The sequence below is a fragment of the Podarcis pityusensis genome, assembly GCF_964106645.2.
Source record: "Podarcis pityusensis genome assembly, chromosome: 8".
NCBI classification, from domain to species: Eukaryota; Metazoa; Chordata; class Lepidosauria; order Squamata; family Lacertidae; genus Podarcis; species Podarcis pityusensis.
In genome coordinates this window covers 15,079,700-15,085,747 of record NC_138033.1, presented here as the reverse complement: position 1 = coordinate 15,085,747, position 6,048 = coordinate 15,079,700, and positions in this window count along the sequence as shown.

Below are 6,048 nucleotides of genomic sequence, written 5' to 3'. Positions count from 1 at the left end.
GGATAATCTCTCTTCCATTTAATGACGGGGTGGGTGGACTGGTGACTCGCAAAAACTCCAAAGCGTGCATCTGTCTGTCTGTCTGTCTGTCTGTCTGTTGTTGTTTGTTTGAGCCTGTCTGAGCCTGTTACAACAAAAGGAAAAAGCACATTGGGTCCTCTCTGGGCTGTTTTAGACGTTTCTCCCGCACTCATCCCCATTAAGAGGTCCCCCCCTCCAAATTTCTGCAGAGCATAGGGTCGTGCCAAGCCTACTGATATCTCCTTCCTGCTAAGCGAGCAAGGCACTCAAATCTGAAAATGGAGAGATTAGAAGACACAAAATCTACAAGGACAGAGATGTATTACAGTATAGCTCAGTGAGAGGGCATCTGCTTTGCATGTGGAAGGTCCCAAGTTCAAGTCCTGACAAGGCTTGAAACCTTGTAGAGCTACTGCCACGCAGTGTGGACTAGATGGACCCACTTTCTGACTGGACCTGCCTGCTGCAGCGAAACCAAAAGAAGTTTTCTAAATGGAAATTAAGCCAAGGATTATGAGCTGGTCCTGCAACAAAATGTTGCCTGCCATGTGGCCTGTTCCCTGTTCAGGATTCTGTTCCCTCAACACCGAGGTTCCACCCCATCCCCGCAAAAGTCCGTCTGTATTCCACGTCACGGGAGACAGTCGAGTAAGAAACTAATAGTGCAAAGTAGGAATTTATTAACATGGGAATTAACACATTCCTCTAGGACAGGGTTGGCCAAACTTGGCCCTCCAGCTGTTTTTGGACTACAGCTTCCATCATCCCTAGCAAACAGGACCAGTGGTCAGGGATGATGGGAACTGTAGTCCCTAAACTGCTGGAGAGACTCAGGTTTGGGAAAGTCTGCTCTAGGAATTACTAGAAGGGTGGGAAACCTGTGCATCTCCAGATGTTGTTGGAACTCCCATCAATTTCAGCCCGCATGGTAGGGATAATGGGAGTTGTAGTCTGGCAATGAATGGACACAGGTTAACCTCCACTGAACTGGTCACCTCGCCTCAAGAGGGATATTTGGGGAAGTTCAGAAAAGGGCAGACAAAATGATTGAGGGGATGGAATGGCTTCCCCAAGGTTGCAGCATTTGGGACTTTTTAGTTTATAGAAAAAGCAAGTAGGAGATGACATGATATATAAGTTTATACTAGGCATGAAGAAAACAGAGAGAGAGAAGTTTTTCTTCCTCTCTCATACATAACACTGGAACTCGGGGACATCCAAGGAAGCTTCGCAATAGATAAAAGAAAGAGTTCTTCTTCACGCAGTTAAACTTTGGAACTCACTGCCACAGGAGTCAGTGATGGCCACCAACTTGGGGGCTTTAAAAGAGGACTGGGCAAATTCATGGTGGGCAAGGCTAGCCATGGTTACTAGCTGCAACGGCTATGCTGTGCTTCCACAGCTGGAGACAGCAAAGTGTTGAATATCATTTTATGGAAACCACAGGAAGGAAGGAAGGAAGGAAGGAAGGAAGGGAGCGCTTGGGTTCTGCTTCAAGTTTCCTAAAGGCACCTGGTTGGCTGCTGTGATAACAGGATGCTGGACTAGAGGGTCCACTGGTCTGATCCTGCATGCTCCTCTTACATTCTCAGGGCTGATGAATCTGTGGCCCTCCAGAAGTTGCTGAGCTCCACCTCTCATCAGTCCGAGCCAGTATTACCAGGAGGCAGGGATGATGGGAACTGTAGTCCAGCAACATCTTTAGCATGGCATGATCCCCATCCCTGCTTCGCAAAAGGCAGAAAAGATCATGTTTCCCTGGTGGCTTAGGGCAGTTATTATAGGAAGGAAATTGAATTCACTCTAAACTATTCAGAACTATCACCCTACCCTGTTTCTTGGGTGCCTCTAAAAACAGGCAGTTACAGATGTTTGGAAGGGAGCTGTGTGGAATTTTCAAGTGACAAGAAACATTTCTTCTTCCAACAAAGCTATTTCATTTTTTTAAAAAAAGTTTCCTTCTCTTGGTGAATATGGGCTGCTGAAATTGGCAGTGTTCAAATCATCAGTGGCATTGCACTTGGGTGATTTTAGATTCTGAATTGAATAAGTTTAAAGTGTGGTCCCTGGGGCCACAATTAACAACTCTGCACTGAATAGAGCTCCAAGAGCTGATGGATCTTCACCTCCCCAGATCGAGTGGAGATAATCTGGCAGATCCGCCTGAGCTAATCAAAGACACTTGATTAGATTACTGATTGTTGGGTATGGCCTTTTCTTCCTGACCCATTTGCCCCCAAGGGTAATAGGCCCACCCTAGACTCCATCCATCCCTCTTCAATGGGTCTTGGGGGGGGGAGTGTCCCTTGCTGTCCACACATTTCCAAAACTGCAAAAGGTCTTCCGGTTGTGCCTTAAAAAACCCCAAAACCTAACATATATTACAAGTACGTAACGCATGAAGCCTGGTGTGGTTTCTCTTAATTGTGGAAGTTAACATAAAGCATGTGTTTGGCTAGGGGTCAAATTGAAAAGAAGAACATGATAACTTCTTAAGTGTTTCTCAGAGCTTTATGTGCACATGCGTGGTGTTAATATAGCACCCAAACTGTTTCGGCCAGGTATGGAATCCTTTTGACGCTCCTTAAATAAGATGGGAGACTGCAGAGGGTGTCTTGGACTAGGCAACTCTTGTAACAACCTATATAATAACAAAAAGCAAGAGTTGTATTGATCGGTGGATACATTACTTTGTCAACTGCAAAAAATTGTTGTGCTCCCATTTCTAATTTTCTTCTCAGAAAAACTGAAAACAAATAAAGATTCTTAAAATTAAAAAACAAACAAACAAATAAATGAGGCATAAGTTTTCATGCACTATGGATTCGTGAAGCATTATTCCGAATTACAGGTATTTTTACGCATGGGCTGGTGGGGCTGGTAAAAAGAAAGAACTTTAAAGTGCCACAGGACGCTTTGTAGCCCTTTGTTGCAAAAAGACTAACGCAGAAACTGAAACATAAAGGTAACACAGGACTGTGAGGAACACATATTTGCAAACACAGGTGTTAGGTAAGAGGCAAAGGAGGAGTCCAAGGGTACTTCAGTAAATTAAGGCTGCCGCTCTAACTCCATTTACCTGAGTGTAAGCCCCATTGAATTCAGTAGGGTTTACTTCTGAGTAGACAGAGGATTGTGCTGTAATGAATTTATTTTTCACATAAACCATTTGCTATTTTCTTCTTCTGCGCAGGCTGCGTACACACTCCTGTTTACTCTGCATCCAGTATGTTCCCACTCCTGGTTTGGGAAGGAGAGTACACATGGCGTTAGCCACAAACCCATGTCCATCCTGTCGAAACATTCCATCTCGATCTATCTCCCCTCCAAATTGAGAAAATAATAATAATTTTATTGTTTATACCCTCCCCATCTGGCTGGGTTTCCCCCAGCCACTCTGGGCGGCTCCCAACAGAATTAAAAGCACAATAAAACATCAGACATTAAAAACTTCCCTAAACAGGGCTGCCTTCAGATGTCTTCTAAAAGTCAGATAGTTGTTTATTTCCTTGACATCTGATGGGAGGGCATTCCATAGGGCAGGTGCCACTACCGAGAAGGCCCTCTGCCTGGTTTCCTGTAACTTCTCACCGTGAGGGAGCCACCAGAAGGCCCTCAGAGCTGGACCTCAGTGTCCGGGCTGAACGATGGGGGTGGAAACGTTCCTTCAGGTATACTGGGCTGAGGCCGTTTAGAAAAGCCATGGCCTAGCTGTGTTTCAAGTAAGGTGTGCCTCCTCTGGAAATTAGCAGATGCAGGCGGTAGCTGTTGTCAGTCCATACATCTTAAGTCAAACATACAAATATAAGCCCTGATAAGATAGGTATTGACGTAAAATCAAATGCAATATGTTCAAATGGGTTGTAGCCAGAACCGTGCGAGCCTCAGACCATTGCATAATAAGCAGTGGGGGTTTCTCCTCCATGGTCCAAGTATAAAATCTGTCTTGCAGCCATAAGAATTTGCAGTGTTCACTTTTGTTGCCCTACCATTCACCAGTACATGATCATCTGCAAATAGGAATGATTTTCACCGATACCAAATTGATGCAGGGAACAACTTCGGACCAGAAATAATCTTACAAAGCCAAACCACATGGCTCAGTTGACATCTGTACAAATGCCTTTCTAAGCAGGCTCAGCCTGGACACACTATTTGATTTAAAATCTGTTCCATGTTTCTCTAAGTTTATTGTTTTAAAATCATTTTTAGAGGCTTCCCCATGTTTTAAAATACGCTTCCCTTCTTTTCAGCTGTATTATTTTATCGCAGATATGTTTGCGGCCCTGGGATCCTCTGGGAGGGAAGAGCAATGTGTAAATAAATGTAATAAAGGAAACAAGGTCACTAAACAAAATGTACCTGTTGCTACTAATGCTCATTTCCAAGTACAGCAATGTTTGTTCCAGGAACCTGAAGCCTTGACATTCACACCTCGATCCTTATCTATAATACAGCGGTATCGTGGTTTAAGAACAGTCCGGTTTAAGAACGATTTGGTTTACCAACTCCGCAAAACTGGAAATAGTGTCTTGGTTTGAGAATTTTACCTCAGTCTAAGAATGGAAACCAAATGGTGGAAGGCCGAATTAGGGAAAGCACGCCTTGGTTTAAGAACGGTTTTGGTTTAAGAACGGACTTCCGGAACGGATTAAGTTCGTAAGCCGAGGTACCACTGTACTAGTAGTCCTGAGACAGCTGGATACCAATCAAATCATTATCTCAAATAATAAAATTATTTTTATAAATATATCGGTTAAGGTTTGGTTAACTACAATAACACATATTTTTTAAATGTATACTGTACAAGTTTTTCCCCTCCCAGTTCTGTTTTGTTTTTCTACATGGGTGCTATTCTTTTCCTTCTTCTTTGCATCTGTGCACTTGCGATTATGTACTTTTTATATTTCAATAAAGAATATTATATAATAATAAATTTATTATTTCGGTCACAGACCAGTTCCAGCTCACATACAATATAAGGGAAGTCATAAAACATGATAGGGATACATTTGAATGTGCAATTGGGTGTAAAAAGGAAATATTATATACATACAGTGCTTTTTTCTTTAAAAAGTATTTAGGGGTACTCTCATTTTGACTCGAGAAAAATCATCATTTTATAGTTCAGATTGGGAAAAATAAATACAGTAAATGGACAAGTGGACAAAGATTCACAAAATGTTTAGGGGTACGCATACCCCTATGTCCCCCCAGAAAAAAGCACTGTATACATATAAACTGCATGGGGGGTGTATTGTTTTGCTTGTAACTATTGTCATGCATTTTTGTGTTTTTATTTTGCAAACTGCCCTGTGATCCTCAGATAAGGGCGGTGTAGAAATTAAATTAATCAAATTAGAAAGAACCCCTTTCTTCTCCCCACCCGCCCTTTCCTCCTATTGTCATGTTGATCCAGAGATCCGTACAGCGCCTAGCAAATTGAAGCACCCCCCGCAGCACTGCCGGCCACGTCCCCTGTGACGTGTCCCTCCCCTCCCTAAGCCTCCTACCCCTCGCCCTGCACGCTGGAAGGTCCCACGTGGACAGGATCTCCATTTATGGTCGCTGACGCGGCAGTCGCGCAGGGAACCCCCGCCTCTTTCCCCCCGCGCTTTGGTCCCGCCTCTCATAAGTCAGAGGATCCAGGAAGAGGCGCGCACAAGCCCAAGGGAGCGAAACAAGGGAGCCGCGTGGTTGGCCAGAGCGGAGAGGACCAGAGATCGAGCGAGAGAGCGCACGCTGCCTTGTCGGGTAAGGCTGATGCGGGGGCGAAGCGGGGCGCGATCTGATGCGGGGTTATTTACTCCGGGTACCTCTTTTTTCCCCGAGAGAGCTGGAGTTTTTTCCTTCCTTCTCCTTCTAGGAGAGGGTTTGGCGGTTGCGATGGGAAAACTATTCCTGGGATTCTGGGTTTCTTCAAGGGATTGATGCGCTAGACCCTCTTTCTTCCTAAAACGTTTCCCATAGAGTTTCCTCTTTCCACCGAATTAAGGGACCCGATCCGGTTGGTTTTCTGTTTAGCGT